General features: G+C 45.4%; 1 protein-coding gene across 1 annotated transcript in view; it reads left to right on the top strand.

The window, feature by feature from the left end:
- The window catches only part of BRF1 (BRF1 RNA polymerase III transcription initiation factor subunit), a 517,924-nt gene extending 499,175 nt beyond the window's left edge, over positions 1-18,749 (top strand). Inside the window, exon 19 of the transcript XR_007889705.1 lies at positions 18,739-18,749. The gene's annotated coding sequence lies outside the window, so the exon portion shown is untranslated. The remainder of the gene's footprint in view (positions 1-18,738) is intronic.
- Positions 18,750-25,684: the final 6,935 nt, after the last annotated feature.

Genomic DNA, 25,684 nt, shown 5'->3' with positions numbered 1-25,684 from the left:
AGTTCTTAGGTCATTATACTACAAGGAGGCTGCACAGCAAGGACAAGAGCTGCACTGCATGGCCTCGTGGGGGACAGTAGGTGGGATGGTGTGCAGTGGTGCACAAAGTCCTCTTTGCAGGTCCTGTGTCTTTCATTTAAATATCTTATATATTTTTTTTATTTTTTTTTCTCAAGAGGAATTAAATGCTGCTGTTTTCCTGATGTGTAAATACTAGCATAGTGCCTAAAAGCAGGCAACTGCCACTTCTTGAAGGCACCTAACTATAATAGTGAAGGGTGAAAAAAGTGCAGGTTAAGGTGTCAAGAGTTTGGATAAGAAGAAGCCTCTTCAATAAAGATGGTTTTAGTCATGGATGTTGTAGAGACATAAAATATACAGAAGCAGAGAATGGAAAAGCATAAATAAACTAATTTATAAACAAATGAATCATTGTCTCACTCAAAGTGGCAAGTGGGAGGCAGAGGGGTTTAATAATGAAAAAGGAAGAAGAGTGGAGAGGAATAGGGAGGAGGATGGTCACCGTTTATCACATTTAGCCTTGGATCACTGCCACTGGCCATAAGGCAACAGGTCTGCAAGGACTCTGGAGGACAGAGAGCGTGTTGTGGCCAAGAGTGGATTTCTTTAAGGCATTAACCCTAAACTTGCATCCTTTGTCTTTCAGAGGTGACCTCAACAGAAGCTTTGGATGGCAGACGCTTCCCCTGTGGCAACCTCTTCTTTCTTCTCAGCCCAACAGAAGGACTGGACCTGCTTGATAGAGGGACATCTCCACACTCCCAGAGCCTGCCCATGCTGTGGCCCCAGCACCAAATAGAGCTGCTCCTCTAAGTAAACCCAGCTCAGGAGGCCCTATCCCAGCCCACCTGGCACCAGGGCTGCCAATGGAAGAGCTCAGGGCTGCCATATCCACCTGATAATGGCTGCAACAGATGGGGTGCCCAAAGGGGTGGAGACCTGGCAAGGACATCCCTGTGGAGTCATTGCCTGGCTTGGTACAAATGGCCAGTGGGGAAGGAGGACGTTGTCTGATAGAAGGTGTTCTCAGGAGGGACAAGGGCTGAGAGGACACAGATGTGGATTTACTGGCTGCCCCAAAGCAGTTGGCACTAATCAGCCATGGAGTGGTTTCCCCAGACATTTTTGCAAGAAGCCAGCCATACCAGATACCATTCTAGGTGCCCACATGATGTACATGAGAATGCTCTGCAGGCTTGTGCAGCACCAGGAGGAACACTGGGCTGCTTCTTTGCCTTTCTTCTTCCTTTGCACATTGTATCTCCCATCCTCTCTTCAGTAATCCTTATGCCAAGAACAAGAGAACCCTGCTGGGAGATGATTACATTATTTTTTTCTTTTCTTCTTGAGTGTGTGCCATGCTGTGAAGACAGGAGTGGCTCAGCATACCTGCCTACAAGGGATAAAATCAACATTTCTGAGATTCTCCTTCTGGGTGCCCTCCATGCACAAATTGTCTCCTGAAGCAGATGTAAATATTCATTTTTTTCTTTTAGTAGGGCAGTGAGTACCCATCTTCCAGTATATCATCCATATTTAAATGTTTATATAAAAATATAATCCAGAGATGCAGCTAGACTCATGGCTTCCTAAAATTAGTAAGGGCAATTTTGATCTAATTTCATTTCCTGCAAAGCACAACTTGTACCATGTCTCCCTGTGATTCCTGCTTTGATTTTTAGGTGAGTTCACACAAATAAAATGCAGGCTCAAAGGCTGCAGAAATGTCTTCCACACATCTCTTTTCCAAAGTGGAGTTATTTTTGTTTTCTTCCTCCTCTGCTGTGTTTGTCTCCACTGCCCTTGGCTGAACGGTGTGAGAGGAGCATGGGAACAAGCTCTCTGTCCTCTGTTCTCTGAACCCAGCAGCTCCCAAACTGGAGGATGCTGAAATCCCTTTGTTATGCAATGAAAACAAGCAAAATTCTTCCAAATACTTCATTGAGCAAGGAGAGTGTTGCAATCCTGTGTGAAGGAGAGGGGATATATCCCAATATGTTTAGGAAACTATTAAGGTGGAGGGATGGAAAGAGACTCATTTCCCTTAAGGAAATTGGGAATGTCCTTTATGTTGCAGCAAAACAGCCTGTAGGCAAGAAGAAGAGGAGTCAGCTTGTAGTTTGCTGACAGTCCTCAGTGCTCATGGCAGGCTCCAGCACAGGGATGGTTGTGGTGGGACATAGCATGGGTCAGCCAGCAACAACCACTCCAAGAGCCCAGCTGGAGGGACTGGGGATGTCAGGGCTTGCAGGGGCCCAAAGGGGTGTTGGAAAGCAGGAGGAAATAATCTCTTCTTCACCTACAGAAGCAATAAGGCAGGAAGGACAGGGTGAAAGTTGCAGCAGTTTCCTGTGGCACTAGAGAATTTTGCAGCTGATCCTCACCTATGGGGAACCAGGGCTAAAATATCAGCCCTTCTGGTCTAAGATGAAAACAAATGATGTCGTTGTCTGGAGCATCTTATGGGGTGCCTTTACAGTCAGCTCCTGTTTCTTCAGGGTAAAGAAGAAAGTAACTGATGGAGGGGAAAATAAAAGTGAAGGCAAAACCCTGAGCAGTGAGAAGAGACAGTGGCTGTCTGCCAGGGAAAGTGCACCCAGCTGAGCAGAGATGTGGGGCCAAGGGCCATCATCTCCTCATGGCAAGGAGAGGGTCTCATCCACTGGTGTCCACCTGGTATTGCTGGTCAGGCTGGGTGTTTCAACATCCCTGGCATGGCTAGTCCAGCCCTCAGTAACAAGAGTTAGCATCTGATGGGGGAGTCATGGAGCCCCTAACTGGCTCTTTCTCATGCCCTCTTAAAAAGGGGTTGCAAACTAGGCAGCACACCCCAAAGTACCACCATTTGCTAAATGCATGTATCAAAACTCACAGCACGTCTCCTGCCAAGCTGAGATCTGGGAGGCAAAAATGCTGCTTTGAAATTAACAGATTAATTTTATTGGGGCGTAACAAAGTGAACTGCATCTAAAGGCCAGATTTTCTTTTTTTTTTAGCTCATTAAAACCTATTAACAGGACTTGTGGTTTGACCACATCTCCATTTTACATTGATCTAAAGACGACTCTGATGCCAAGTTGTTCTTGCAAACAGAAAAGTCAGAGGGACTGTAACTTTTATGTAGAAAGCTCTTTAGCAGCTGAACAGTTAAACGATTATGCTCACTATGTTTTCCTGTCTTGCAAATTCCTCATTCATAATGTATGAGTGAGATCATTAAAAGCAACATATTGGCTGATACCATCACAGCTGCTACCTAACTGTAACACTTCATAGCAAGGAATAACATTAGTCTTCTCTTACGTAAGTGTTCAGAAAGGGAAAGAGACTTAGAGCTGCAAGAAGAACAGTGCAAAATGTTTAACTTCACAGAAAAAAAAAATATAAAATCACATGTTGGGCAATTACAGATTTGCCAGGAATGTTCTCAGAAGGAATAAAAAAATATTAATCTCCTTTTGCCAACCCTTTTCACCTTCTGCATACATTGCAATATGGCAGCACATTATTCCGCCCCCCCCCCCCCCAATCAATATTGCATTAACTTCCCAAATAAAAAAATATAAACTCCTACAATAGGCAGAGAATTTCATCTCTATCCAGGGAATTTTTAAACTCTCCAACCCATGACTGTTTAGAAGCATAATTATGATTATTTTAAGCCAAGGATGGGATGTGTCAGTCTAATCAGAGGGAGAGAAAGACATCTTAGGGCTTCCAGGCATAAGCTCTGTGGTTGGTGTTTTTATTTGTAGGTTGCCCTAGCTGCAGATCTGATTAAATACATTAAATAAAGTGCATTTAAGTTGACAAAGAGGAACTGTTTTATCTGAAGAAGGGCACTTTCCTTTTTTCATGGGTTACCTGAATCTTTACAATCTTTGAGCCTACTTTTTTTTTTTTTTTAATTTTTTTACATTTTAGAAACAGGAATGAAAAGAATCTACCATATAAAGCTGGTCTTTAATTTCCAACTATCTTATTTCATAATCCAACCTGAGAGAGATGCTGTTCTATATAAACCATGAGTCATCTCTAATAGCTTTGCTCCACCACACATCTGAGAGTTCCTGGGGCCAAAAGGAAAAAAAGAAAAAAAAAAAAAGCAGCCAATTCCAAACCATCATGAGAAATGAATTAGCTGTCTCTGAAAGAGAGGGAATTCCCTCTGGGCATGTAGGAACAACTCTGAACGTTACTAGTGTGTCCCCAGATGCCCAGTCTCACTCTGAACCACCTTGTGCCTGAATGTGCACATCTATGCCCTGTCCCACAGTGATACTCCCTCCTCTCACACCGGGCTCTGCACCACAGTCACCCTTCCAACACTACCCGAGGTGTCTCGGTACAGGCATCTGGTCCACAAGCAGAATGGGGTCTCACAGGTTCATTAGTCTGAAGGTTTGAGTGAAGTAGCCAAAGCTGGGATGAAAGACTCCTTCTGTTGCAAATTCATAATTTGTTTTGAGTGTGGCACATGAAACAGAGAGAATAACGTGGTCCTCCCTGAAAATTTTTATTTGGGGTTTTAATTGTGTCTCAGAGGAATAAATGCGGGGGGTTTGCCCTCCTCCATTCCCTCCCCTTTCTTCCTCTGATAACAGCTTGGGTTTTACTAGCATCACTTATGGCCTCTTTTATAATTTCCAGCCTCTGACAGAAGTGCACTGCTACCCTTTCCTGTTCAATAATGAATGGGCACATTTGAAGCTGCAAGTGTTTGCACTTAGGAGCTTATCCAGGCAAAAGATACAAGAAACGTGACTTCTCCAAATGGCAGCCAGGGGACCAAGTAAATCACACCCCCCTTTGTCATTCCTCTGCCCTGCCTCCCAGGCACGAAGCCTAAGAGAAAGAAGGTGACAAAGTCTTGCATCAGTTTTTCTGCTATTTCTTCCCAGTCTTCAACCTCCTGCACAAAATGTCTTGGGGAAGTTCCATCAGGTGCGTCCAGTTAATCCGGGTGCATTTGAACTTGTCACCTTTCACAGCCAGTGGAGACCAACAAGCATTCTGAGGATACAGTTTATTTACTGCTAAGGTATGTGTCCAGAGCAGGTCAGATGAATCTCTCTCTCCCTAAAAGTGTCTCTTTCTCTTCAGGGAGCTGTGGCCATAGAGAAGGAAGTCTCTATATGGGACTGGCACGAGCTTGGTCAGAGCATCAAAAGGAAACCATAAGTGCACCCAATCTTGAATGTCCTTGCCAAGAGTGATGTGGAACTACTCTTTGGGTAACTGCTAAAACCAGAGTTTATTTTAAGCATGTAGTCAGGAGAAGGCATTGAAAGTAGATGCAAGAAGACTTACGGTTCCTCTTTGGGGTGATTGGAAACTGACTCTGCAGCACAGCCATGAGCAATCTCTGGAGGAGGACAGGCTCTTCCCTTGCTTCAGTCCAGGCTTGTGCCAGAGGAGATATTTTCCAAAAGCTGCCATAGCCTCCGGTGCTCTGAACATTCTCACTAATCCATAAGTCTCTAAAAATCTTTTAAAAAATTAGGCACTGCAGTGGCTAACTTCTACATGTATGGTGTCCACAGCAGAGCTGACCACAAAGAACTGTGCAGAACCTGGGGATGGTGAGGAGTCTCAGAGAATGGTCCAAACCATCCAGGATCATAGAATCCTAGAATGGTTTGGGTTGGAAGGGACCTCAAAGATAATCTATCTTAGACCCCCCTGCATGGGCAGGAATACCTCCCACTAGACCAGGCTACTCAAGGTTCTGCCGAGCCTGTCCTTGAACACTTAGATGACGAGAAGGGAGCTACCTTGAAACAGGCAATAAGGAAACAATAAGGAAAAGGACAAATCCTAAAATCCCTTCACCTTTCTCAGGGCTACTGGCAGGTCACTTGGGCTGCAGAGGCCAGGTCTTCTTCCATTCAAAGCATAGAGATGATTTCCCTCTTTTCTTCTAAACCACAACTGGAAAAGATGTTTTCTCCTTCTATTGCTGTCTAGAATTTTATATAATATTCTTAAAAGCTACCCCTGCAGAGCAGAAGAGCCAGGAACAATTTTGCCCTTTTCCTGAGGCTGTTCAAATTCCTCTTTCCATCAAGCCATGGGGACAAACCCATCCTGCAAAAACCTTTACCCAAGAGAGGGAACCTGTCTCAGGCTAAGCCAGCTGACTAGCAGCCAAAACACCCTTCTGTAAGTCAGAGATGTTGGTGTGTTCCTGCTCGTGCAAAGAGAAGAAGGAATTAAGTGGAGATCCCTCATTGAGAGACTGGACTAAGCACAAGGCTACATCAGGAAGGGAGTAACCAACATTTAAAGCCTGGGCTGTCCATGTGTGCCCGGGATGCCCATGTGTGCCAGACCTGCCTAGCAGGGGTGTCTAGGGAAAAAAATAAATTGGTTTTGCATCTTCATAGGCTATTTTTATGGCCCTCAGACAAATTAAAGTGAAAAAAGCAACACCTGTAGTGCTGGTTGCCATCAGGAGTAGCACAGAAGGATAGGGGTGTTCAAGTGCAGAGCTGGGCAACTTTCTCCTGTGCTTCACCTCCATCCCATGATTGGCTTTAATTCCCAATCCTGGAGGTTGCTCTCACTTCTTAAAAGAAAGTGGAAGAGTTTAGCACTGCAGAATATGGATGAGCTGTCCCCAAAACAAACCTCAGAAAGAAAAACACAGCTATTTTGGAGTACCTAAGTGTAATACTCTGCAGGCACATATAGTGTGGCTTTAGGTTTGTAAACTGAAAGCTTTAGAAACAACTTTTGTTCGCTTCAGTCCAAAAATGTGAATAAATGAAACCCATAGAAAAAGAGAGATGAAATGTTCTGCTCCTGGGCTGTGTCTTTTGAATTCCAAATTTTCCTTCGGAAGCAATCTTCTCCAGCTAAGTCTGAAACACCCTGAATCTAGGAACAGCTGACAAGAGTGCATGTAGTTTCAATAGTGCCAGTGGGCACTGCTGCAAAAAAACATGGCTGATAGTCATGCAAAAGTCCTCCTTTTTCTCTTCCCTCACTCAGGCAAGCACCAGGAGAGTCTGAAATGTAAAACACATTCCTATGTGACAATGAAAGAAAAATAACTTCGAAGAAGACAAGGAGGAATTGAAGTTACTCACTCAAACAAGTCAGGCTGACAAATTGCTTCTGCTGTCTCCATTTATCCACATAATGGCTCTCCCATTCCCTGACCAGTTATAGAAGAATAATTATCTCTTTCAGATCAGCTGCCTTGGCTTCATCATAAATCATTTCTTTCCTCCCCTCTTGCACTTCCATTGTCTCCTTCCGCATTTTTATCAATGCATCCTTCCCGTAAGCCTTTTGAGTCCAGCTTCTGATTGACTACATGAATCTGATTACCAAAGACCCCTGTGAAGGCCAACAGCATCCTGGCTTATATCAGGAATAGTGTGGCCAGCAGTAGAGAAGTGGTTGTCACCCTGTACTTCGCAATGGTGAGGCTGCACCTCAAATCCTGTGTTCAGTTTTGAGCCTCTCACTACAAGAAGGACATCGAGGGGCTGGACTGAGTCCAGAGAAGGGCAACGAATCTAGTGAAGGGTCTAGAGAACAAGCCTTTGAGAAGTGTCTGAGGGAACTGGGGTTATTTAGCCTGGAGAAATGGAGGCTGAGGGGTGACCTTATAACTGCCTGACAGGAGGTTGTAGCAAGGTGTGGGTTGGTCTCATCTCCCAAGTGACAAGTGATAGGATAAGAGGAAATGGCCTCAAGTTGTGCCTGGGGAAGTTTAGATTGGAAGTTAGGAAAAAAAATCTTCAGAAGGGTCATCAGGCACTGGAACAGGCTGCTCTAGGCAGTGGTGCAGTCATCATCCCTGGAGGTATTTAAAAGACATTTAGTTGTGGTGCTTAGAGACATGGTTTAGTGGTGGATGTGGCGGAGCAGGGTTAGTGATTGGACTTGATGACCTTAAAGATCTTTTCCAACCAAAATTATTCTAGGATTCCATTATTTTTGTTACTCAACCCAAAGGCCTTCTTTCCTGCCATAGCTGAGCAAGTCCACGTGTGCATTTGCCGCAAGTTTGCAGAGCTCAGAAGATAAGAAGCCAGTCATTCAGCATAAAGGATTACACAAGATGAGTGGAGCTGATCCAAGCCTGACTCTACATGGGGAACTTCTAGCCTTTTTTAAGCTCCACACGAATCTCACACTGCTAACAAAGTCACAGCCCTTTGAGCAAAGCATTTATGGTTGTGTGTAGTCTCATTAAAGATGCAGGGATCATTGCAGAATGAAATGAGAGAGAACAGCCATACCCAAGGAATCAGCATGCAAATTTAAGTTTGTTGCTGATGCTGGGAATTAGCAAGATGATTGGACACCATCAAGTCTGGGATAGACTTGCCCGAAATGGGCTGAACTCTTTTAATTGGTAGGGTAGGAAATGAAGCCTGTTCCTCGTTCCTGCAGCACAGTTGGTGTATCAGGGCCAGGAATGACTCTTTGATGGTCTCTTAGGTATTGCTGATCCTCAGCTGGGCTCCCCTTGGCACTAGTCACCCCTACACTCTGCCCCACTCAGATGCTCCTCTGCTTCTCCACATTGTTCAGAGCTGGCAAAGAGAGACTTCAGCTCCCTCCTCTGGCTGCTTTAATCTACCCAGTAAACTGACACCTTCCCACTTTCACTGCTCATCTCTCAGTCCCATTAGCCTCATACCTTCAGCAGCTGAACTGTGGCTCTGCTGGAGTCAATAGCAAAAAATCCCAGACTCCCAAAAAGCCCTGGTTTCATTGGAGCTGCCATCAGAACAAATAGCTGGAGGGCAGATCACCCCAGTGATGGACAGAGTGCCTTCATGCTGAAATGCCTTTTTGTGCAGTCCATTGGCTTGGTATGATTCCATGTTAAAAGCTCTTACCCATTTTTCTGTCTACTATTGTGTAAGGTTTTTTAGTATTATTGCAGTACCTTGGATACTTTAAAGTTTAAAAAGGTCTTTTTAATGCATTAAATGGGCTGGTCAAAATTCCATGGTTTGCTGATGAGAAGCAAGGGGGGAAAACCATCCAGAGCAGTCACTGTGAATTTCCCTTCTTTTCTCTCTTCTCATTCAGGTTTCCTGAAATACACATGGCAGAGCAGAGATTTTTCTCATACCTGCCTGCCTGGCAAAACTGGATGGAGCAAATTCTTAGAGGCCCCTGGTAAAATAACGCTGGATGTACTTGGCAGAAAATTTCAGATACCAGTCTAATAGTCATTTAAAACCCAAAAGGCCAAACGGTTTCAACAGTCTTAGTTTTTTCCCTTCTTTTATTTACACACACTGGTCCTGAGAAATGTAATAAAATAAGCTTGACACTCTATTTGGGCAAGATCTATGAAAAACAAGCTCCCACGGCTGAGTTTTCATAGTATCATAGTATCGTTCTGGTAGTAAAAGACCTTCAAGATCATCAAGTCCCACCACTACCTTAACTCTGCTGCATCCACCGCTAAATCCTGTCCCCTGGCACCACATTTGTCTGGCTCAACCACCTCCTCAGACAGCCTGGATCACCAAGTTCATCTGCCACCTCAGAACAGGACAACCCCAAAGTTCACACCATGTCCCTAAGGGCATTGTCCAAGTGTTTCTTGTATATTATCAGGCTCGGTGGCATTACTGCTTCCCTGGGGAGCCTATTCCAGTGCTCCACCACCCTCTGGGTGTAGAATCTCTTCCTAATGTCCAATCTAAACCTCCCCTGCACATCTTCCTACCTCAGCTCCTATCATTGGTCACCAGAGAGAAGAGGTCGGCGCCTACTCCTCCTCCTTCCCTAATGAGGAAGCAGTAAGCTGCGATGAGGTCTCCCCTCAGTCTCCTCTTCTCCAGGATGAACAGACCAATTTCCTATAGCCACTCCTCATACGGTACCCCCTCTAAACCTTTCACCAACCCCATGGCCCTCTTCTCTCCAGTAGCTTTATATCCTTTCTGTACTGTGGAGCCTAAAACTGCACACAGTACTCAAGATGGGGACGCACCAGTGCAGAGTAAAGGGGATCCATCACTTCTTCAAGAACTTCTTCCTTCTGCCCTTGCCTTAGGGTGTGGCTCCACCCATCTGTTTTGCTTTCGCATTCTCTGATGCTTCTTAACCTTTCTACCTCCTCCCTCAGTTCAACCACCTGCCTGAGCAGATCATGTCCTTGCTCACACCACACACACGCGGTGTCACCGGCTCCCTCCAGTACCAGTGCCAGGCTCAGGCATTCGCTGCAGCTGGAGATCTGCACGAAAACTCAGTCTGAGGTCCCACGTTCTTTCTCACGGGGGGGTTTTGGTTGTGTTGTGACCCCCTCTAAATTGATTGCATGGACCCACTCTAGCCTGGCTTGGGCTGCCCTCTGCCATGGCCACTGCCGCTGCCTTGAGGAGCTGCCAAGAGGCTGCCTATACATTTTGCCGCGGTTCTCAGACATGCCCCAGCACCTCAGCCTCCCGATTCCTCACAGGATTCCCGCTCAGTCTCAGGTCTGCCTGCTCTGCCCCGGCTTCACTGTCTCTGGGAAGCCCGGGCCCATCTCAAAACTCTCTCAGCAATTAAAAGGAAAAGCTTTCACTGCTGCTGGTGCCGCTGCCGCTCTCGGCTCCGCGCTGCCACCTGCCCTGAGTGGTTTTGAGTGTCTGAAAAAAAAATCAAGACACAGACATAAATCATCCTTTACAGCAACAACAGTTTATGGACGGTGTTCTGGGTGGAGTTGTTTTCTTCCCAGGGCCAAGTGCTGTAAGCCTTAATCTGAGAGCTTTGAGCATTTCCGAGTTTTTTTTGAAGGTCTTGGTACAAAGCCCTCAGTTTACAGGTGCCTGGTCCTGGGGCCCAGCAAAGCACAGCATCCGTGTGGCACTGCTGGCAGCTTCCAGAAAGACCTTGGGACAGCAGAGAAAAGGTAACACAGGAGCATCAAAGTGGAGGTGACAGAAGAGGCTGATTTCATTGGCAGCACCTTGGTGTGCTGTTCTCTCTCTGATTTCACACAACCTCCAGCCACACAGTGTGGTGGGGGAGAGGTGGCTGAACCAGCCCCAGGCTGCAATCAAGCAGAGTTCTCCCATTTCCTTAGAGAGCCTGGCATGATGCTGCCACAGGGAGGGGGATTCAAAAGGACTTTGGGAAGAGGCAGAGAAGTAAGAGCTTAATGAGCCTACAAGGCTTTCAACAACCAGGCAATAATCTCCTCAACATTATATAGAAGTTTCTGAGTGTGTATTTGATGCTACTTCCTTCTTCCCTAGTCCCTGCCTTGCTTAATTAGATAGCCCCTGTGAGAACAACAGGTAGATTAACTGTGCTGAGGCAGGAGTAATTACATTATTACTTTTCCTTGGCACCTGGACATATATTCCAACCCCTAAGTCATACATGAGGGATAAATCCCTGAGGGGATGGCCATGCTCCTTCCCTCCATGGTCTCTCTTCCTTACCACATGAAGAACAAGCAGCTTTGCTGCTGCCTGCAGAGGCAAAGCTGAGCATCCACAGCAGCAGCCAGTGTACTTCTCTCATCTCCGTGAGTCTTCTGAAGGAGTAGATTTCTCCAAATTTATTTCTGCTACCTTTGAGGAGAGGGAAAGTAGCTTCATCCTGGACTTTGGCTGGGCAGCATGAAGCTCCTGCTCATCTTTCTCCCCATCTCACACACTTCTCCCTGGCAGCTGCCAGTTTCCCAAACATGCCCATATTTTCCCCTGTTAAAGGGTATGCAAACTGCCAGCATGGCTGCCTGGGTCCAGGAACCTCTCATCTAAAGCATTTGCACACCAAAACTACCACCTCTATTGTTGGCTTTGCACACTCATTGTCCAGTTATGGTTTGCTCCCGCAGCCCTTCCTCAAGCAAAAGCCCCCTGTGCTCTCCTGTATACAGGGAGATTCACCCCTATGCAGACACCTGGAAGGTTTGGTGCAGCCTGATGCCGGCACAGGAGCTACAAAATCAAGTCTTTTCTCTCTGCAAAGCAGATGCTGGGGTGGCTGGGGTCTATGTGTGTGACAGGACCCCAGACTGGCCAGGGTCTCTCAGTGAACAAGTTAAAATCTTCCCTTATGTGGGGAGTCAGGATGAGACAGGCTTTTCAGCTCAGGAAAGCCAGGTTTACTGAACATAAACTAAATGCCTAGCCTCTGCAACAGACACAGTACAAAGATACTCAGTAAAGCAGAGCAGAAATAAAGAGGATTTACAGCCTCGTCTCTCTCTGCCCACCGCATCCTTCCTTCTGACTTTCACTCAGCCAAGTCCCTCTGGCTCCTAAGAAATGCTTTCCCTTGCATCCTTTAACCCTCTTGCTGCAGAAAACATGAGAGTTGCTACCATGGCCTCCAAGCCTTTAGTTTTTCAGGAATAGAGCTCTGCTCACGGCTGCCATCTCCATTTGGAGAGCTGAGAGATGCAGCAGTCTTCTGGAGACACGCACGGCTTTGGGCAGTTGTCAGGACCCTGCTCGACTTCTAGCAAAACATGCCCATCTCCATCAACTATATACAGGATTTAGGCCTCCAGAATGAGGCACTCTGTATGAAAATTCAGTTTTGTGCCAAAAGCAGAGGAGAAATATTCAAGAGGGAGCAAACACTGCAATTTAACATCTTGGGTTGGTTCCTTGACCCTTCTACACAACACCAGTGGGTGCAACGCCACAAAACTGTCCAGAATAAGGGATAAAACTGATTGTAGGGCAAATTAATTAGCCAGGAGGTGCACAGCCAATTACAGCTGAAGGAATTTGATGGATAAGGGCTTGTTAATTTGGGTGTAGCCAGAAATTTGGTGTTTGGGTTTTGTATGTCTTTTAAAAGCCTCTCAGAAGGTGGCGTGAATGCAAAATTGGACAGAAATTGCCATGCTTGTAGGCAGGGACAGGGCTCTGGCCCCAGGAGGTGCTGTCTTCCTCCTCCCTGGCATTGTCAGCTAAGACAGGTGATGGCTCTCAGACCTTTGCAAATCCTTGTCCCTTGTGAATGCCTGATGCTACAGAGTCTGAGATTTGGTAGTTTGATCCACAGGGGAGAGATTTAACATCCATTGCATTTTTATTAGAAATTTGTCAGTTCTGATTTTTTTACAGTAATATTGAGATCCAACCTGCAGTTTTTAAAATGTTTGAATGGGGAAAGGCTGAGGAACACAGAGCTCCAGCATGATGCTCTATAAGAATATCTGCAATTCTTAACGTGTCTAAGGAGCAAGGGCCCAGCTTTAGTTATGCAAAAGAGCTGATATACAGCACTGATCCCAGTTGCCACACATTCCAGAAAATTTGTCCAGTAATAGAGAAATAAATAAATAGATAGATCTGCTATTTCAAAACCATAGCAAAACACCAATTAATTTTGCTTACCCAGGTTTGCTAACCAAGTTCACCCCATGACCTATGAAACAAAGCTCATATTTAAAATCCTATTCTCTTCTCTATTGCAAAAGAAGAATTAGGAGATAACTGCAATAGCACTGGATGCACCAGCCTGAGACATATGCTTTTAATCAGAGATGACAGCAATATTTATGGGATCGTGGAGTGTTGATATAAATTCCTCCCCAAAATAATAATAATAATGACAACAACAACAACAACAACAAAATAATGATTATAATAATAATTATAACAATGATAATAATAAACACAACACAATCTGCTTAGAGAGTTAGTGAGAGAGAAAAAATAAATAGGTTGTGAAAGAAAACCACCAGCAGTTTAGCTAATGCTTTTGTGCAAAGAATGAACCAGAGCCAAGCCAGTCACGTTTGTGAAAACTGGGCCTCACGGAATTAAAGATATTGCTCATAAAGCTGCAGAAATGCCTACCAGATGTAAGAGAATTTGGGTATTGTAGAAGATGCTGGATCTTCACATGCTGAGAGACCAGATGAGGTGACCTTCTTGCTCACAGCTGAATTTGGAAAGAAGAAGCACTCTTACCCCTTTTACATGGGAAAAGTTGATGGTTGGAGAGGTGATGGCTCTTTCTCTAGCTGGAAATAAAATATGCTGAAGCTACTTCCCTGGGTCTGAGAAAAGGACACAGCTTAAGCCCACGCATTTAATTTATTTTGTCTCCAAAACACAGTTCCAGGTAGTGTTTGAGCATGGGATGTCTCCTAGTTTTTAGTCTCAAACTGTGGCTGGACAAGGGCTGGAAGAGGCTCTGGGGCAGGCTGGACCATGCGAGGAAGCAAGTGAGTATGTATATGTTTGAAGTGCCATCTTGGTGTCACTGCCACCTTGGTGCACCCTGATACCTCTGTCATTATTTGAAACATTTGACAACAGACTAAGCCCCAGATCAACAGCTGGCAGGAGACTACTGATATTCCTCAAAAGATCTTTATCATGATGCCTTTACTCAGGAAAAAAGAGATAAAATTTAGCATTTTGCCTGGGGCAGCAGTATGGGATTTGGTGTCTGCAACTCTAAGCAGGGGAGGACATTAAACTCAGCCCTGTTCCCTTGCTCCCACCCAGCTTGGGGAAGGAGGCTTCCATGCTTTATCATGCCACTTTCATATTTTATTTAACTGAGCAGTTTATTAAGTCCCTTTAAATAGAAACAAATATTTGAATAATTTATCTAGGAGTAATTCCCATTTCATTTCCAAACCTGTTGCAGTCACTCTTGGCTGCTGCTGGGAGCCAGCAAAGGTGCACGTGCTGCAGGGCACCAGGAAGAACAGCAAAGTCAGGGGCACGAGTGTCCACACCAAGCCTGCTCCTGGGCTGCATCTAGAGCCTCAGTTCTCTACCCACCTTGGAAGCAAATCCTTCTCACTCACAGCCTGTGTGAGCCCAGTGGTTTGCTGAGTCCCCAGGTGCCCTGGTTGCATCCCAATGTAGCAGAGAGGAACTGTGCAGCACCTTCCCCATCTCTGCCAGTCAGGGCTTCAGAAACAGGTGCTGCAGAAACAGAGGTGCTGCAGGGGTGGGTGAGGTAACTTGTGCCTGGGCTGCAGGCCCCAGCTCTCAGGAGCTGCAGGGCACACCAGAGAGCATGCAGATGGGGAGAGCAAGGTTTCTCTGTCTCATCTCCTGCCATGCAGCTGCTCTGACCCTTGCATCCACCTGGGAGAGCAGCTGGGAAAGAGCAAGCAGGGCTGGAGATGGGGATCTGCTCTTTTTAGGGATGTTCAAACCTTGGACCAGGTTAAAACAGCCACACACAGGTGTGCAGTCTGGGCAGCAACAGCAGATCATGGGGAAGGCTGCATTTACTTATGGAACAGTCATATTGTGGGAACAGAGTCATCAAGTTTGGAAAAGACCTTCAAGATCATCAAGTCCAACTGTCTGCCCTACAACCCCCAACCACACTGAACCAATCAACCACTGCTTTCAAATTGCTGTGATAGCACAAAATGATCATGCAATTAACCACGGAAGTAAAATCTGCCACTTCTGGGCCCTTAGACCTGTGCCTGTTCCTTGAACAAATAAAGCTTTAGTGCCATGTTAATTGTGCACAGCTTGTTGGAATTAAGAAGCGCTTATTGTGTGCTATGTAGCAGAAAAAAACCCGACAAAACAACAAAAAACTAGTGAGGAGGAATTTTTATTGCTGTGTCATGGCTTGTGCTGAAACCTGATGCTTTTCTAGGTATTTTCCACAATCAGATGAAAAATGCAAATAAGCTTTCAGCATCGGTTCCAGCTGCAAAATCTGCCTGTGCTGATTGAATCTGCAGTCTTCATTTTAGTTGTCACTTTGAAGCCACTCTTAAGAGACAGAGTAGATATTTTACTTCAGGATAGAATGTACAGTTTTCACCATCTCATAATTTATCTTGCTAAAGGGCAAAAATTTGCAGATTTGGTAAAGTCTTGAAGAACCATGTACATTCCAGAATGCTCCAAGGAATATGTGCATTACATTACTTCCATCCCATTTATGATCTTGAATAGATAGATCTTCTTTTTGTATTTCTTTTGACTGAGAAGTCAATGAAAGGGTGTATTTTTTCTGCTAATTAGACAACTGGAGATTGCCTCAACTCTTCAAGAACTACCAACCTATTTTTTTCATATCTTTCTTCTTCAATCAAAGAGAAAGCCTTTGTGCCACTTTTGGTTTTTCTCTAGTGAAGTGATTATTGAAACATCTAACGATTTTGCTCCTTTGCTTGTTGAAAAATCTTTTATAAGGTTAGGATAAACAGGCTTGTAAATTAAATAGATGATCAGATAGCTCCATTCTAGGGGGTGAATGGCAAAGTGTTTTCCCAAATGACTCAGTGACTGCAAGAAGAAAAATACTTGTTTATGATATGACACCAAAAAACCTGTATGCTCTTTATAAAATGTTCTTGATCAGATTTTGGGGATAGGAGAAGGGGTGGGGAGAGGTAAACCTAGACTGTCATGGTAACACTGGGAAACTTGCTATCACAGCAGTGCACAAAGGCGATCAGAGGACCATCAGGGTGAGCTGTGTTTGTGGCATGGCAGAGCTTGCTCTGAGGGCACATGCAGCAAAATCTGGACAGACTGGAGGGCTGGGCAAAGATGAACCTAATGAGGTTCAACAGGAATAAGTGTAGAGTCCTGCAACCTTGGGAGAAAAAATACTGTGCACCGATATAGAATAGGGGTTGACTTGCTAGAAAGCAGATCCATGAAGAAGGAACTTGGGGTCCTGGTGGACAAGTTATCCATGGGACAGCAATGTGCCCTTGTGGCCAAGAGAGCCAATAGTATCTTGGGATTTATTAAGAACAGTGTGTCCAGCTGGTCAAGGGAGGTTCTCCTCCCCCTCTACTCTGACCTTGTAAGACCACATCTGGAGTATTGTGTCCAGTTCTGGGCTCCCCAATTCAAGAGGGACAGGGATATGCTGGGAAGAGTCCAACAGAGGGTTACAAGGATGATTAAGGAACTGGAACATCTGTCATATGTGAAAAGGCTAACAGACCTGGGGCTGTTTAGTCTTGAGAAGAAAAGACTAAGAGGGCACCTTATTCATGGCTAAATATCTGAAGGCTGGATGTCAAGAATGGGCCAGTCTCTTTTCAGTGGTGCCCTGTGATAGGATGAGGGGAAACAGCACCACAGGTGCTGTTACAACACAGGAATTTCCACCTCAACATGAGGAAAAACTTCTTTACTGTGAGGGTGACAGAGCCCTGGAACAGGCTGCCCAGAGAGGTTGTGGAGTCTCCTTCTCTGGAGACTTCTAAGACTTGTCTGGACAGATTCCTATGTGATCTGCCCTGGGTGTTCCAGCTGCAGCAGGGGGTTGGACTTCAGAGGTCCCTTCCAACCCCTATGATTCTATGATTCTATGAAAAATGAGCGAATGGGTGTCATCTTTTGAAAGGTGCTTAGGCCATGCTGCTTAAGTTTTGTATGATTTACAGTTTCATCTGTTTTCAGGAACATTTTGAGAAAGATACTTCAGAAGTAGCTGAATTCCTTTATGAAGATCTTAAATGCTTTTCAAACCCTGGTCCTCAGGGGTCTGCATCGTGCAGACTGGTGAGGGAGTCATGACTCTATCTCTTTTGGTGTCCCTGCTTATGGCCTTCATAGATGAGCTCTTGCCAATGAAGTTGCAGCCACCCGAGATATCACCAGCTCCAGCCACTTGCTTCCCATGGCTGCTGACTGCGCAGGTCCCAAAGCTGGGATGGTAGGTTGGAATGTATGTGCATCCACATCTTGGTTACCTCTGTTTGGAGCTTCATTGAAAGAGCTTTCTCCATCATCTCTGGCAGAGACAGACCAGTGGCACAGATAGGGAAAAGAAGCTGAGGATCTGCCTCTGCTAAAGCCATCCAGGCTCATCTGCGAGAGCACGATGTCATTTTGTCATGGCAGGGCTTGGCTCAGCAGTGCTCAAACACTGTAAGGGACACACCTCAGCTCATGCAGCAGGTTGGTGGCAGCCCTGCAGAGCAATGACATGTCTCCCACCTGCCAGCCCAGTGCTCCATCTGCTGCACCCACAGCTTTGTTTTAACTTGGGCTTGTTTTGTACTCAAAAGCATGGTTATTTGTATCCAGTGAAATAAATGGTTTACATGTTTCTAGCAGTAATTGTAAAACAACAGAACTCCTATTCACAAGCACATGATTGCCCTTTAGTCTTCTATTTGTGGTTCTTTCTTCCTGCATTTGTCCTTCACACCTAAAAAGAATGGCAAAACCCCATTTCATTAAGATAGTAGCAAAAGGAACTACTGGCACATTCTGGCCAAACAAAAGCTGCAGAAAACATCTAGAACATTCATAGCATTAACCTTCTTGAAACAGAAATGTAAGAAAGTAGGACAGAAGGCAGATGAGTTAGGCTTCTCACTTCTTCCTGGCACCTGAGCTGCATCGTTCTGGTTTCCTGCTCCTGTGGAGCTTGAGCTGAAGTGCAGCAGACTGCTGGGCTGCTCTAGGTCATTTGATTTTGGCAGTCTGTGTTCACAGCACGGAGACATGTAGCTCTGCTCCTCCTTTCGTGGTGTTGGCCACATAAATAAAACCTTCAGCAGTTCTTGAGTGACTCTCCTCTTCACTGCCTACTCCAGTCCTGGATCCAGGCACAGTCAAACCTCTCTCCTGCTGTGTATGACATCAAGCATGACATGGTCTTCTTCTTCAGCATCTTAACATGCTCAGTTCCTGCTGTCTGGCAAAGGCCAAAAGGAGACTCAAACTGGCAGCTTGTCAGGCTCCAGACAGGGTTCTGAGGGGCTGCTGCTCCTGCTTGGATTTATTACTGTTCATCTCTTGTCAAGGGACACAGATGAAGGGCTGCTGTTTCACTAAGGCATAGCTGCTCATCTGGAGCCAGCACAGCCTGCAGGGCATGGTGCAGCATTCCCTGGGTGTCAGGTGTGGCAGCAGGCTATTCTGGATATCTGCTTCCCATCTGGGCCTGGTGTCAATAATTATTTGGACACTGCATTGTGGATGGTTCAGTTACTACCTGAAATACCTTATTCTACCAGGAAGATTTTTTTCTCTGTCACATACAAAATTAGTGTGATGGTGGTGGCCTCTGTGACACTGATCACATTCTGGTTCCTCCCCTTAGAGCAATCCTTTGCTCTCTGAGACAAACCAGGTGAACACATTTCAGAAGCTTGTGTGCCATTTCTGTATTAGGGACAAATACTGTCTCTAAGTATGACCCAAAGAGGGAAGCAAAGAAAGCCCCAGGTATGCAATACAGGTGTCAACAACATTCCTTTGAACATTAGGAACTAGGAGCTGAGTGAATCAAAGTCATTGTGGTGCCATTACTGCCAGTGAAGCTCCTTCAGTTGGTGTGGCCCCCTCTTCACATGCTGCAGGAGTACAGAAACCCTGTGGAAAGGGACAGACCAGCCTTGAAGGTGTCACCCCAGCTCACACTGGCCTTCAGGGGTCACTGTGCAGAGTAACAAATGAACAAAATCATAGCTCATGGTACCTGTGCATATTGAGGGGAAAGGATTTTATTTTGGTCAACATTTCAATGAGGCCCCTTCCTGCTGGTGGGGATCCAGCTCTGGGAGCAGTTGGGCTGATGCAGCAGAAGAAAGAAACATTGCCAGCCTCTGATTGATGCTCTATTGGGCTGTAATGCTAGGAGCTTTTGCTTGCACGAATCAAATGTTTGATCTCTCTCTCAGGGTTTTATTTTGCTAGTACCTGTGGGAACCAGCTGGGCTGGATGCCCAGAGAAAAGACAAAGCAAGCTAGACAGGAAGTTTATGGTGATTTAAGATAGATGCTGATTACTGATTAGCATTTGTGTGAATAATAAAATAAATACAGCGAATGGGAGCAGTTGCTAGTCTATTTCTGTGTTACTACCCCAGAAAAAAAAGAGCTGCTGTGTGTAAGTTAAGGTTGAGAATTTTCCCACTGCGGCAGGTATTTTATTGCAAAGAAGAGAGCAATCCCCTGGAGAGGCAAAGATCTACAGTATTGTCAATGGTAGAAATTCTGCACAGAGCACGTTTATGGTGGTGAATTGATTGGGAAGGAAAAAAAGTAACTTTTTCTCTGAAACATAAACAAGAAATACTCTCAAGGGGGCAAAAGATGCGATTCAAAAATTTGGAGCAAGGCCTCACAGGCATGCTCCAGCAGTGCCAGAGCTGCAGGAGTTCAACACTTGAAATCCAGCCCTGGAGGGACGGGGCTGGTGCAATTTGCTTACTAGTCACAGCCTACAGCACTGCTGCTGGCCTGGGGCAAGAGATGAGCAGCCTCTCATTACCTGTCTTTGCTGGAATTCAGTCAACTATGGGCAAATTCTGAGAAGTTATTTGCTGGACTTTATTGTGACTCTTTTGAAATGTGCTGTCTGCTTTCAGTGAATGAAAGTACCTTGATTTGACACCTGAAGTTTTATTTCCTGCCTTTAAAGCAGAATGGGTCATTTTTCAGCAGATTGTGTCTTCTTCAAAAGTCTATTGTGCTGCAAAATTAAATGCCCTGCCTCAGGAAACAGCAATAGAGACTCTGAACTTCTTAAGTGACTTAATAAAATTCGAGATTAGGAAGAGAGAGAGCTGTCAGTTTTTAGCCTGGCCTGAGGAAAAAGCTTTTTTCTGTAACAGAATCAGAGGAGAAGCTCTGGAGTCAGGCAGACTGCAGGTAGAGAAGACCTTCTTTCTCAAAGGCTGGTTGAATTTCTGGTGGACCCAGGAGGCATTTAACACAGAGGGAGTGGAGCCACTGCCCTGGGAGGGAGGGTTCACCAAAAAAGACTTTTGCTGCTAACCTCGAGCTCCTTTGTCTGTGGGGCCAGAGGCACCAGCCACTGAGGATGGGCCCTGGCAGGTCCAGCTGATCTAAAGAGCACCATGAGCTGCTTTGAAGCCACATCATCATTTGGTCCCAACCCCGTTTATAGGGCTCTATAACACCCTGTACACTTTCAGATGGCTTGAATAGCCACTCTTGGTTTCTTTCCACATCTCCTTCCATCTGCAGTTACACCTCTTGATATCTTCTTTACTTCTCAATGATAAATTTGGGCATGATAAAATCTTCTGCATTGATTTTTCTACCTGCCTTCTCTTTTTTTTTTTTTTTTCCTCTCTGCCAGCAGCACTGATTTCTGTTCTCTTTTCACTCTTATTTCTTCTTCAGGATTTCTCACCAGAAGTCAATGAACAGGAGAATAGGCTTTTTTTCCAAGCCTGGGATTTTGTTGCATGGCCAGGGCGGAGTCTAACTGTGTAGAGAGATAAATGATAATGGAAAATAGCTGCAGTATTCTGGTTCTGTTCACACAGATCCTAAAATAGAAAGAAAGGACTCTTTGTAAGCTGCAGTTCAGATATTTGTCTGATGCCATGCTAAAAAGACATCTGACTCATGAGCCCAGTAGGATTTAGCTGCAGCTTTTAGAGATACCACCGTGCTGAACTGTCTGCCCTCCCCCTTGACCGGTGGTTATTGTTCTTCTACCAAAAATAGAATGAAACAGCTGTCCTCATAGTAACCTCTTCATCCTTGTCACCATTCACAGTATCAGGTTAGGACACTGATGATGACAAGTTTGTTGTAAAAAACTGCTCTGTGAATTGAGGCAAAGACCTGCATTTTTATTTCTGCAACACCATTAACTAAGGCAGAGGGTACAGAGGGCACTTGGGAATCTGCTACTTTGACTCCCATCAGCACAGAGCTGCCCATACAGTCAAAAAGTATGGCTTGCCAGGACCTTTCTGGGCTTTTGTTGGTGTCTCTTCAGTGAGCAGACCTAAACACCAAGGAGAGCAGCTCCCTGTGAAACAGAGGTGCAGGTTTCCCGCAGCCACCTGCAGGGAGCTGTGCAGAGTGCAGGGGGCAGAATGGAAATGTGTTTTAAATATGAATTGGACTGTGAGACCAGGAGTGAATTTTTCCTTGCATCACCACATGTCCAGCATTATAGGTGCAAGAATGGCACTGACAGGTGTCTGCAGATAGACTGTGTACACATGAGCTGACCCGTGGAGGTGGCATGATCAGGGTCCCTGGCTCTGGCTAGGGCCACATGAAGAGTGGTGCTTCAAGCAGCTGTTGTGTGGGGCAGGGCATCTCCATTTCCACTGCTGGGAATCCAACAACTTCCTCCGGTGCTGAATTTTCTCTGCACTTGACATAGCTAATCAAAATGGAGACATTAATTTGGATCACAGAAAATAAGCAACACCAAGCTAGAATGTAATTTAAGCTGCGTAAGAAATAAGATTTTGATCTGAATAGGAGTATGCTGGGCCAATATTTTAGCTTGTCAAGGTGGATGGGTGGACAGCTGAAACCTTTACCCACTCTGTCCACCCTGAGACCTCTGTCCGTGTTGTGCACAAGCCCAGGTCACCCTGTCAAGCTTGTAGATGCTCGCAGGACTTGTGGGGTTCACCTCAAGTGCAAGACAGCACCAAGCTGGTGTCACCCCAGCTTTGGGCAACATGGTGCCTCGGAGCTGAGGAGGGCTGAGGAGCCATTTCATTGCCTGGGTCAGTTGTCCCTGCAGCTGTGGGAGCACAGGGGACATGGTAGCTGGCAACACGGTGCCTTGTGCAGAAGGAGGAGAATGAGGGTAGCTGCTGCATTTCAGTTGGTTGCTGAGGAGCCATCTGCTGCTAATGACTTTCCCAGACTACTCCTCTGTGTTGGGTCTGAATTTCCAACCCAGAGGTGAAAGGCTCCTTCAGTTATTAGGCTATTAATTGTCCAAACCATCAGTCTGGTTCTTAAGTGACAATTAATGAGAAGCCAGACCCACAGCTTATAACTGGGAGGAGCCTTACAAAAGAAGATTAATAAACAGCAGAGGAAAGGGCTTGGGAGGGCGTGAGATCTGGGCAGGTCACGCACCCAGGCCGTTACCACCAATCCTGACAAACAGCAGAGCCAGGGCAGAAAGTCCCACTTGGTTTCTGCTTTGGCCCAAGCTTTTTTTGCCCTTTCCTGAACAGCAGTTTTCAACAAATGGCAACTCTTCAGTATTTCAGTTCTGTTTGCATCCATAGGCATTACACAGCCAAGATTGCCTCTGCTGTGAGAAGTCCACCAAGGTAGCACAGCAGAGCACAGCCCTCTAACGTGCTTCAGCACAAGACCTGGATGTTCAACGTCACGTTAAAAGGCACATTATTTATAGGAGAAAAGATTCCAGTGTAGTTTCTCAGGTTACTTCCCTATATATTATATTTATTTGCCATTCATCAGACCCCTTGTTCTCTGTGCATAAGTAGACTCCTTATTTATGGTGTCCACAGCAGACATGTGCTGCAAACAGCAGGAGGAATGGGCTGAAATGCAGGTTCTCAGCGACTTGCTCAGAGACACTCTGCAGATGTTTTATGCAACCCTGTGCTTTGTCATCCAGTGAAATATGCTCAAGCAAGCAGCCAGTACCTACTCATGAGAGACATTGCTTAGATGCTGAGTCTGCTAGAGACAGCTACACATGCCCAAGACCCTGTGAAACTCAATGCCACCTCTGATGTCTTAGGGGTGGGGAAGAGGTATGTTTGAATGCAGTACATTAATGGAGCCTTCTCAGCTCACTGGGACTGCAGCAGTCATTTTCAGTTGATGTTCTTTTTATTACATACCTGTTCAAGCACCAGAAGAAAGCTGTTAAAGCTGCTGCTGAAGAGAACTAAATAGTATGAAGAGCCATTTCACAAAGGATCTGGCTAACCTGCTCAGCCCCCTGCATTTTGGACATGTTGTGTTGCTGTCACTTTGCAACTCCGTTGTCCCTAGACTTGAACAGTCCAATGTGCTCTCCATCAAGACAGCCTGCAGGGGAGCCCTTCATGCTCTCACAAGTGTGACTGATGGCCACAGGCAGCTCCTGATAGCTGAAGGCTTTATCCAAAGCTTGCTGACCCCAAGGGAAAGGTCCCTGTTCATTGCAGAGCCAACCCTCCCCCTCAATGGTGACACAGCTTCTTGTCTAGCTTCACAGCTGATCATTTTTAACTAGGGGCACGAGCTGATATTAAATATCTTTTGTAGTGCAGGATGTGCCTGACATGGGCAGCCTGGCAGGCAGGCTTGGAAAACAGGGTTATTCAACATGCAATCTGCATAGATTTTCAGCAGCTTTTCTCAGCCTTAACCAAGGCTCGTGCCTCATTGACTTCTGAAGTGCTTTGGAAAACAGAACAGTAATGAAAAATAAATAGTTTGTCCATCAGGTTTTCTCAGAGTGGCAGAGCCATTGTTTTTTAGACCAGCAGAGCTGTTAGGTGCTATAACTGTGTTGTAAGAGGGCAGAAGTTCCAGATTTCCACCAATGTATTTATGTGGCTGCTGCAGACAGGGCACAAGCATCTGTAGCCTTAGTGCAAATGCTTTCCAATTCTTTGCAGAAATTAGGAGAAACATATTATTTCATGAACTGCTGCTTATACAAGTTTTGGCAGAGGATCAAAGTTCAAAAAAACCTGCTTATTTTTTAAAGCATATGAAGTGAAAAGGAAGGGTTGTGACAAAAATTCAACCCTCGAGCTTTTTTTCAGGTTGCAGGGGGAAAACACACCATCATTTTACCAGCAATGAAGAGAATCCCTGGAGTTAATTATAACAGCACTTTTCCATAGCTGGGTGAAGCTGTATGTGTCAGCACTTTTGCTCCATTCAGAGCTCCACAAATGGTGCCATTTTAGGTGCCAAGGCACACACAGATGCAAGATTTAAGGGGAAATCATTCTTAAAATTGTCATTTTGGAACAAAATGAAAACCAGAATGTTGACCACTTTAGAGCTGTTTTCTTTTTGTTTGCATTTGAAAACATCTGCATTGGAAAACGTAGCATAGCAAATTGAGGGAAAAAAAATGCCATTAGTACATGACAAAACTTGTTATATTTGTTTATTAGTGAGTGTCTCATGAATGTGATAGGACAGGAGCAACACTGCACATCTTTGGCCTTTGTCCAGCAAAACCCTTCGTTCTTTCATGGTGGTTTGAAGTCATCAGTTATGAGATATGAATAAATACGAATAATTCTATATGGTTTGCATGGTATGCACATTTCCTGCCTGGCTCACCTCCTGTGTACTGCACTAATTAGGGTGCTTAAAGTTTAACAGACTGGAGCCAGCTCTGTTAGTTGCTAATGGTTCAAGACTCCATCACTTTCCTGTAAATGTGTACCTGGCAAAACCCCATTCAGAGGCAACACACACCTAAATTCAGCCATCTCTTTCTTGTTTAAGGTCCATGCTGGGTAGGATGCACTTTATTGTAAATCCTCATTCTCCCATATGCATCCCATCCACATGCCTCTCATTTGTCTTGGAGCAGTTGCTGCTCTTTGCCTGGTGATTAAAGATGGATGGAGGGTGGAGGAAGAAGAGATGCACCTACACCACACAGCCCTTAGATCCTAAAGTCTCCCACATATATTGCAACCTACCCTGCCTGCCTACCCCTAGCTACCACTAGCTCTCCTGACTCCAGAGTTAGACGTTAGATGTGTGATAACATTGCTTTCCAGACTAAGGACTTCCTGCCCACATGCCTGCTCAAGCATGTCCACCACCAGAGACTATCAGAAATCTGTGGGAAGGGAGCAACCCACACTATGCAGGATAAAACCAAACCGTAGAGGAGAGACAAAGAATAGGCTCAAGGTACTAAGTGCTACTGTGGGGCCTTGACCAACAGCCAGTGTTGGCCAGGAGGAAAGTTGAAACCAGTGTAAGACCACCCTTCGCCACAGATGCTTTATGGTGGAGGCCAT

The sequence above is a fragment of the Apus apus genome, chromosome 5, assembly GCF_020740795.1.
Source record: "Apus apus isolate bApuApu2 chromosome 5, bApuApu2.pri.cur, whole genome shotgun sequence".
NCBI lineage: Eukaryota > Metazoa > Chordata > Aves > Apodiformes > Apodidae > Apus > Apus apus.
This window is presented reverse-complemented; position numbering and strand designations above follow the sequence as displayed.